The 9,812-nt window shown below is 42.5% G+C and overlaps 1 protein-coding gene across 2 annotated transcripts in view; it reads right to left on the bottom strand.

Moving 5' to 3' along the window:
- Window positions 1–5,728, bottom strand: part of Rabgap1l (RAB GTPase activating protein 1 like) — a 657,680-nt gene extending 651,952 nt beyond the window's left edge. For both annotated transcript variants that reach the window (XM_005363940.3, XM_013352517.2), the window contains exon 1: window positions 5,546–5,728. The gene's annotated coding sequence lies outside the window, so the exon portion shown is untranslated. The remainder of the gene's footprint in view (window positions 1–5,545) is intronic.
- Between the last annotated feature and the right edge of the window lie 4,084 nt (window positions 5,729–9,812).

Genomic DNA, 9,812 nt, shown 5'->3' on the forward strand with positions numbered 1-9,812 from the left:
TGTTCTGTTTACTCCACCCACCTATGTTTTAACCTATGAGGGCCAAGCAGTTTTATTGCTTAACCAATGAAATCGACAGATTGATATATGACACTCCCACATCACGAGGGTGTAAAATTAATTACAAAGTTAAATCCTAGCATCTTCTCATAAGTGACATGAAAAGAATATTTCAAGTGTTTTAAAGCCAGTAATGTGTTTTACATTTAACAACTAGCTACAGCAGGGAGTCTAAATTATACTAGTTGGTGGTGGTCCCTGATATAAATAATACCATTATGACCAGTCAAGCAAGACTATGACAATATCACTATACACAAAGCTAGTTAGAAAGAGATTTGTACAATTTCTGTTCCAAGTTCAGTAGCCAATCAGTACAGCCCTGAAAGATAAAAATAATTTTACCACACTGTTCGTGTGTGTGTGTGTATGTGTGTGTGTGTGTGTGTGTGCACACAAGCAAGATATTCAATATTTCATCCTGTGGAGTATAGTGAAAACAGTTTAATAAATGCTCAGCAGAGCAATCTCCAGTATCCTTCATGTATACAAATCAATAAATCTTATTCTTAGTTACATGGTCTCTTCATCATAATTCGTAGCTCTCTTCAAAAAGGAAAGTACAGACACCTGTTGATATTGGTGTAAGTCAAATAAGTTATAGGAAGTAGGCATGTGGTTTAGAAAGTATCAGCTAGGGTCAAGATTCTCTACCTTTGTTCAGATCCATATGCTTGATGGACACAATACATTACACAGTACTACTAACACCAATGACTCCCAAGTATTCTATATTATGAAAAACAAAAATCTCACATGGATTCTGGTATTGGTGTCAATGCCCCCATCCACTTGACAAGCCTACACAGAAAAACCAGTGCAGAAAAAAAAGCAAATTTTTCATTACCAATTTTTCCCAAATTCTCAACACAAACTTGCATCTTCCAATAATACTTCTATTACTAAGTAAGAATCCTCTATTAAAATTAGGATTTTACTTTACTCTTAAAGACAGAACTTGCTGAGCTTATAACAGGCAAATGAAGTAAAATTCACAAATTATTGTTTAGACTTTGTACTCTAAAAAAATCAAGTTTTGTTGAAATACTTTTCTAACTTTTTACTTAGCATACTAAACTGGATAAGGAGCAAAGAAGTTTTCTAAATATATTTTTGGCTGTACTATGTCTATCACAACAACATTGCCTGTAGCCAGATTTTTCATGAGTATTTATAAAAGTGTGTTTTCTATTTTTAAGACTATTTATAAAACAAGAAGGCTCAAAATTTCAAGCACACTAATAATCTTAGCCCAAATCTAACTCTAAATCAACTACAAATATGCCTACAGGTTTCCTAGGAAAATCCCCCAAAATTATATATTTTTTAAAAGTCCAAAGATAACCAAAAATGAGTCAGCGTGAGCATGAACTTGCCATATTCAAACAATTGTGACATTTTGTTGGCTGAATAAGAGCAATATGGAAAGTTAAAAAAAAACACAAAATAGAAAATGTTGAGAAGTGAATCTGCTTAACTCCATTAACTGTTACTTCCTAGAATCCAATAATGTCTACATACCTATACCCAATTCAAATATTAACTATAAAGTCAAAACTACTGCCTACTCGAAAAAGACAGCAGGCAAGTCAAAAAAATTGAATATATCAGGCTGGAGAGATGGCTTAGCAGTTAAAAGCACGTAGCCTTGCAGAGGACCCAGGTGTGATTGCCAGGACCCATGTGGTAGCTCACAACCATCCACAACTCCAATTTCAAGGAATCCAACATCCTCTTCTGAATTTCAAGGGCATCAGGCACACATGTGGTGCACAGATAGACATGTGAGCAAAATACTCATGCATATAAATAATTTTTTAAAATAAAATATTAATGCACATGTCTTCATTACTCAGGTTCAACTCTGATTTTTGTTTCCAATTTTTCATAGCAAATGACCATAAAACTATTTATGGAGAAATCCCTGGGTTGGCCAGGCATAGTGGTAAAATCCCAGGATTCAAGAATCAAAGAGGATCACAAGTTCAAAGGCACACTAGGTTACATAGTAAACTGGAGCCCAGGATGGGTTACACAGCAAGAGCCTGTCTCAAAAACAACTAGGAAAAAGAAAAAAGAAAAAAATAAGATTGTCAGTCTTTGGCTGGCAATCATCCTCAAACCACAGGGCTGAATCATTTATATGAGATGAGAAGTTATACTTTGGGTCTGATTAACCTCAATGATGTTTTGTTGTTGTTCTTGTTCTTGTTCTTGTTTTGTTTCAGTTTTGGCAATGCATTTTATAATAAAGTTTAAAATAATGTTTAAAAGATGTTATAAACATGCAAGAAATGACTGAAATTTGTAAGACATAAGGAGAGGGGCTCTCTGTTTTGGGACTTCCAAAGGCTACTTACTACATTATTGACTTCAATCTCCTAACAGCCTCATCTCCATACCATTTAAAGATTGGTGACTAGGGCTACAGAGTTGGCTCAACAGTGAAAAGCACATGTTGCTCTTGCAGAGGTCCCAGCACCACCTACAAGGTAGTTCACAACTATCTTTAACTCCAGATACAGGGGATGTGATGTCCTCTTCTTACCTCCAGGGGCACCAGGTACAAAGAGAGAGGGAGAGGGAGAGGGAGAGGAAAGAGAGGAGAGGGAGAGGAGAGAGGAGAGAGGAGAGAGGAGAGAGGAGAGAGGAGAGAGGAGAGAGGAGAGAGGAGAGAGGAGAGAGGAGAGAGAGGAGGGAGGGGAGGGGAGGGGAGGGGAGGGGAGGAGAGGAGAGGAGAGGACATAGAAGCAGGCAAAGCACTCCTACAAATAGATACATAGATAGGTGGGTAGGTATATAGGTAGATAGATATCAAAAGAATTTTCAAAAAAAAAAAAAGGTAGGCTGAAGCCCCAGATCTACACCTCCAGTACAGGAGATTTTTTTTAAATATTTATTTATTATGTATGCAATATTCTGTCTGTGTCTATGCCTCCAGGACAGAAGAGGGCACCAGACCCCATTACAGATGGTTGTAAGCCACCATGTGGTTGCTGGGAATTGAACTCAGGACCTTTGGTAGAGCAGGCAATGCTCTTAACCTCTGAGCCATCTCTCCAGCCCAGTACAGGAGATTTTTTGATACTTAAGTGCTCCTCTCTTCAAAGTCAGTATCCAGAAGGTTGTTAATCTCTCCCACATAATAACTGTACTTAGAACAACAAAATTTCCTCTTTTCACTACTCCCCCAGACCTAGGACTTTCAGCTTCACTGTAGTATCTGAGAGTTCAAATAAATACACAGCAATGAAACCATTTCAAGTTTCGGGTAAGGCAAAGAAGAGTTTTCAGAAGTAACAAATTTGGAACTGATGAGTTGATAGAAATGAAAACTCTTGTTTCTCGTGCTTAATAATATTTTGCCAGTCAAAGATAAATACAGTTGCGCTTGGTAGTCCATATCCATAAACCCAACACTTAGGAGGCTGAGGTTGAGGTCAGTGTGGGCTACATAGTGAGTTTCAGGCCAGTCAAAGCCACCATATAAGACTCTGTCTCAAAAAAAAAAGTAAATAAGGCTTTAGAGACAGCTCAACAGTTTAAGAGCACTAGCTGCTCCTCCAGAGTACCTGGCTTCAATTCTAGGACCCACATGGTGCTGTTTGTAACTCCAGTTCCAGGGAATCTGACGCCAGGCACAGAAGGGTTGCATAGACATATGTGGAGACAAAACACTCACAGGCATAAAATTAAATAAATCTTTTAAAAAATAATAAATTAATACCCCAACAAAACAACATAACCTCTCAAGTAATAAAAAATGGTATAACTCATGAGGCAATGATCAAACAACCAAAAATTCTCAGAACAGCACAAACATAATATACAAAACTTTTCATCAAATGTTTTAAAAAAGAAGGAAAGTAGGAAACTTCTTAGATCTCCAGTCATATCTTTTGCACTTGGTTTGTATGTTTACTATTTGCCTCATGTTTGCAGCTTCCCAGAGCACAAATTAAGCTTTATAATATCTCACAGATAAGCCATACACAACCACATCTATTTCTCCTCCAGATTATTTAGTGGTATTAGAGTACATCTTGAACTAATTCAGTACGGGCATCAATCTAACTCAAAGCCTTAGCTAGCTTCCCAAGCAGTACAATTTTGTAATAATGTATACATTATTATTTCTTCTTCACAACCTCGGTGTCAGTTTCATGTAAAGCACTCAACCAAGATAATTAATCACATGCCAATTTCCCTTTCCTGGGAGCTTGTGAACTAATATTTTCCATGAGCAAAACCCACTTCCAATTTAACCACAAACTTTATGTGTCGACCTTCTGGTCACTGATGGATATTCTACAGAAGTGCAGCACATGTCAACTGTAAACACTACTAGAAAAGTCCTAAGGTTTTCATGAAATTGTGTTCCCTGGATTGTAACAATCAACTACCTACCTCTTCTCATACACAGAAAACTTAAATGCATTAAAATTATCTAAATCTCCCAGTGACAATAATGCAGGCTTTAGAATCAGTTTTCAAACAGCAATAAACGCGTCAAGCAAGCCCTTGCTATCAATGAAAGGTTAGCGGATCATTTTATTTGCATAATACCATCAATTCCGAAAGAAGAATCGCCTAAATTTGAGTCTTTTTCTGGTATAACTAACTCTGAGAAGTCAAAGGAGAAAACACCAGCACCTGACCGAAACTGTCTTGAGATCAGAAATGAACTCTTGTCAGTTCATCCCCCTTTCTCTTGGCCACCTCCCGCGATGGCCAGTGGCCCCTTTCCACATGCTGACGCACTGCCCAGCCTGGCACCGTTGGCGATCAGAGCAAAGTACTAGCCCAGTCTCAGAAACTTGGACTCAGTTATCAAGACACGGAGCACCCACAACAAGCGCGGGGGTGTGGATGGGTGTCTGTCACGGCCCACGCGGTCAACTTTGAAGCAGGGCATTTCTTGCAGGTAGAGATCTGCCTAAAAAACAGTCTACCCCAGACAGCAAAACCACAAGCATCGCCAGCAGGAACAGAGCAAAGTGCGCGGGGCGGAGGAAGGGGAAGAGCCAGGGAAGGACACGGGATCCAACAGACGCTTTCAAGTGGGGAAGAAAATAACCCTGTCCACACGCCCCCCCCGGACTCGGGCGGCTGGGACTGAGAACCCGGCAGTGGCCACATCCCGGCAGCGGGCGGCGGGGGCGGCGGCAATGTCAGGAGGGCACCGTTGGAGGCGGCGGCCGCCCAAGCCACCACCCCGCCCCAGGTGAGGGGCGCCAACCCCGCCTCCCTCCCGGCGGCCCCGCAGCGACGAGCAGCCACCCGGAGAACCCGGGTGTCAGGGAGACGGCCGACGGCGCTGAGCCCGCCGGATGCCTTCTACCCTGGTCCTCCAGCATCCCGGTCCAGGGCTGGGCCTCGCACCGGGACCCTCTCTACCCCAGCCCGGAACGCCCCAGACCCACCGGCCCGCGCCTCCCTACCGTCAGGCCGCCCTCGGGCCCCTCGAAGGCCGCCTTCACCTCACCTCACGTCTCCGCGGCCGCTGCCGGAACAACAACTCTGTCAGTCGTCCGAGTCCCACCGGCCGCCCCGAGCTCTGCGGCTGGGCCGGTCCCGTTCACTCCGCTGCCGCCGAAGCCCAGGGAGGGCTGAGGGAGCGGGGCGGAGGGAGCGGGCTGAGGAGGGAAGAGGACCGCCCGGCAGGAAGAGGCGAGGGAGGGGGCGGACTGAGGAGGAGGCGGGAGGGAGCGCGCGCGCCCGTTCCCCCCCTTCCTCGGCGCGGCGTGCGCGCTCCCGAGGGCGGAGGCGCCTTCCTTCCCAAGGCGGCGGCGCGCACGCGCGTACACAGCCCCGCCTGACCCCGCCTGGCCTCCGGAGCGCCGAGTACAAACCTGACCGGAGGCGAGCAGGAAGAGTTGGAGCGCACGAGGCCCTCCTGCAGCCGGGCTGCCCGGCGGCCCCAGCAGTGACTGAGTTCTAAGATAATTCGCTGTTGAGGAGATTCTCGCCTTACAAACCGGTATTACATATTTCCAGTCTGGGCAGCCAGTAAGTCACCTCGGAGGACTAACTTTTCCCCGGGACTTATTCTGCGTCCTTTGAAGGTGTTTCTGCTCCGCCAAGCATCCCCCTTGCTTGTTTCCTCCAGACTCAGATGAGCACACAGGAAAGCGCTGAACACAACTGTGAAGGCAACAGGGGCTCACCTTTTATCGTTTCGGAGAAGAGATTTTGGAGGACAGATGAGCTAGAGAAGTATCTATTTTCTACCACAAATGTTCTGATCTTTGAACTCTGAATATCTTCTTTTCTAGATCAAGCAGCCAGAAATGACCTGTCCATTCCCTCAATCTCCTAAAACATTTTTCCCCAGGTTTATGGCACCTATATATGTAACCTTAATCTGTGAAATATTTTAGAGATTCCAGAAGGATCTACTTCATTCCTTTCTGTTTCTTCAAGGATGTGTCCTACCTGGGTTATAGGGAAGTAGTCAGAAATGTTACTGTTTGAGTTAAATGTATCCAGCTCTAGAATGACTTCTTGAGTTAAAAATTCTCTTTTGTTGTAGTACTTCAATTGCCCTGGCCTTATTGCCCACGCAGATCCAAAAGCTACTTTGAGAAATGTAACATTTGTCAAAGGGCTTTCAAACCCAAGTTTCTTTTCTCATTTTTCTTAATGTTAATGCCTACAGATGCTGGGTCACAGCAAGAAAGTTCCAACTAAGCTGGGTTTTCCCTCCCTGTTGGGTTCTTTCCAGGCAGTATTTTTGTTAAATTCTGAACCCTGAGAGCCTTCCTAACCCTAACCCTAACCCAACGAATGCTTTAAATTTTGATACCTAATAAAGTTAGGATTTAAATAATACAAATCATCTGTTGATTTCCAAGCTTTTGGAGTCTCTTTGTAAATATGCAAGGAGTAGATAGTAAGAGTCAGACTCTACAAGAAAATCCACACATGAGAAAGCCATAGGTTTTACCTTCTGTTGTCTTCTAAATGGAGCCAACCTATTTGACAAAAGGGACAATGAACACTTAGCTCACTGTCTCCTTTTTAATCAGCCCAACACCCAGGTCAAAGAAGGGTGATACTTCACGGTTAAAGTCAGTTTTCTCACTTCCGTTAACCTAATCTAGATCATCCTCACAGGCACACCCAGAGTCTTGTCTCCCAGATAATTCTTTATCCTGTCAAACCAACAATATTAGCCACTGACGAGGGCCAGGTCCACCTAGGGTTTGGAGAATGAAAAGTCTTTCTCACTCTGGCTGCTCTCATGGGTGGTTAGGGTTACTGAGACCACTCTGCTACCATGAAGGAAGCTGGCCTGCAGGTGAAACTGACACGTTATGAAAGAGTTCAAACTAAGCCCGAAGCCTACTTCTAGATTTAGTCATTTCTCTGAGTCAAGACGTGTTCTTAGCTAGTTATAATTTTTAAAATGAGTTTAGCTTCTTATTGTTTGCAGTCAAGGCTAAATTTTTCAGTACATACTATGGAAGGAAGAGTCATGCTCTTCTAAGGGTACTTTTCCAATGGAATGAATATACTGATATACTGTATTTGATAAGTCTTTAGATGGCCCTCAAAGGAACTTGTCCACTCCACAAACCCTTCCCAGGCTAGGCTATGTAATGTTACTCAGACATAACATCACTACAGTGTTTAAAAAACAAAAAACTTATTTAAGTTATGTGTTCTATTTAAGTCAGCTTCTCTAATAAAAGTGGTTCAAGATTCTAATCAGTAACTATGTGTATGTTTAATATGTGAGGTTTTTTATATTTTGCCGTGTGTGTGTGTGTGTCATGTTGTAGTGTGCTTAGGTATACACTCAGAGACCAGAGGAGTATGCTAAGAATCCTCTCCTATCGAGTATCTTGATATCTACCTTACTCTCTTGAAACAATCTCTTACTGAACTTATAGCTCTCTGTTTTCTTAGCTAGGCTGGCAGCCAGCAAGCTCCAGCAAACTTCCCATCTCCATTTCTGACCAGCACTGGGGTTACAGGCTTGCATGGCCACATCTGGATTTTTTGCTTTGTTGCATTTTGTTGGTACTGGAAATATAAGAAAAATGGCACTGGTGAGCTGGGCAGTAGTGTCACACACCTTTAACCCCAGGACTTGGAAGGCAGAGGCAGATGAATCTCTGAATTCAAGTCTAGCCTGGTCTACAGAGTGAGCTCCAGGAGAGCCAGGGCTACACAGAGAAACCGTGTGTGTGTGTGTGTGTGTGTGTGTGTGTGTGTGTGTGTGTGTGTGTGCGGGAGAGAGAGAGAGAGAGAGAGAGAGAGAGATTGAGAGATATGACACTGGCTACCTGAAGAAAGGAGAGGTACCAAAAGATACAATATAGAAAGAAAACTTTCCTTCTTCCATTTTATTTAGAGCTGAAGTTCAAAGAAATCTCAACAAATCTTACTAAGTCTATGTAAACTCATCCTTTAAGAGTGAATAAGAACACATTCAAAGATTGTGTGATAGTGGCTCATGCCTTTAATCCCAGCACTCTGGAGGCAGAGGCAGGAGGAACTCTATGAGTTTGAGGCCAGCCTGGTCTACAAGAGCTAGTTCCAGGACAGGAACAGTTACAGAGAAACCCTGTCTTGAAAAAAACCAATATGTGTGTGTGTGTGTGTGTGTGTGTGTGCGTGTGTGTGTGTGTGTGTGTGTATGTGTTAATTTAAGTTATAAGAGCTAGTGGGCAAGCTTTTATAATTAATAAGACTCTGTGTTGTCATTTGCAGGCTGCTGGTCCCAACAAGAAAGCACACTACAGATAAGACTTCCTGTGCCCAAGAATCACCTTGAACAATTACCAAAATATGCCTAATCTCCCCACCCCCATCACACACACAGGAATTTCACTAGCAAGCATTTCTATGTCTAGCCCTAAAAGCTAAGGAATCTTTTATTGCCATCAATAAAACTCATAATTTGAAGGACAGATAAACAAGTTCCTTCAAAAAATAGATTGTATAAAGGTAAGTAGAAAGGAGGACAAATTAGATTTACTTGGATATTGATTTTGCTTTTTTAATATGTATTTTTTTCATTTCTTTTTAGCAGGTTTATAAGGTATAACTGGCATACAATTAGCTATACATTTTTGAAATGTAAAACTTGACAAATTTTGGCATATATACACATCTAAAAACATCACCGCCATCAAGACAATGAGCATAGAATAACCCAAAGAGGTTATTCAGGTCCGTTCAGCCTCATCTCCCACATCCTCAGGCAGCCATTGATCTACTGTTACTATAGATCAGTTTACATTTAATGTAGGGATCTAGCACGGTTGTTAGAGCAGTTGTGAAGCATGCACAAAGCCCGTGTTTGAACTCCGGCACCACATAAACCAAACATGGTAGCTCACACCAACATACCCAGCATCTAGATGGAGTTCAAGGCTAGAGGATGGGATGATGAAAGAAATTCCAGACCATCCTCAAGTAGAGAGAGAGTTTGAAATCACCCTGGGATAAAACCCTATCTCAAAACCAGGAAAATTTTCAATAAATGAAATTATAAAACTTATTTCTATATGTTACTTTTTCTACTCATAATTGTTGTGCTTACTGTAATTTAAACTTTTATCCGTGTTGCTCTTAAACATTCCTGGGCTGGAGAGATGGCTCAGAGGTTAAGAGCATTGCCTGCTCTTCCAAAGGTCCTGAGTTCAATTCCCAGCAACCACATGGTAGCTCACAACCATCTGTAATGAGGTCTGGTGCCCTCTTCTGGCCTGCAGACATACACACAGACAGAATATTGTATA

The sequence above is a fragment of the Microtus ochrogaster genome (assembly GCF_000317375.1).
Source record: "Microtus ochrogaster isolate Prairie Vole_2 chromosome 6 unlocalized genomic scaffold, MicOch1.0 chr6_random_2, whole genome shotgun sequence".
Lineage (NCBI taxonomy): Eukaryota > Metazoa > Chordata > Mammalia > Rodentia > Cricetidae > Microtus > Microtus ochrogaster.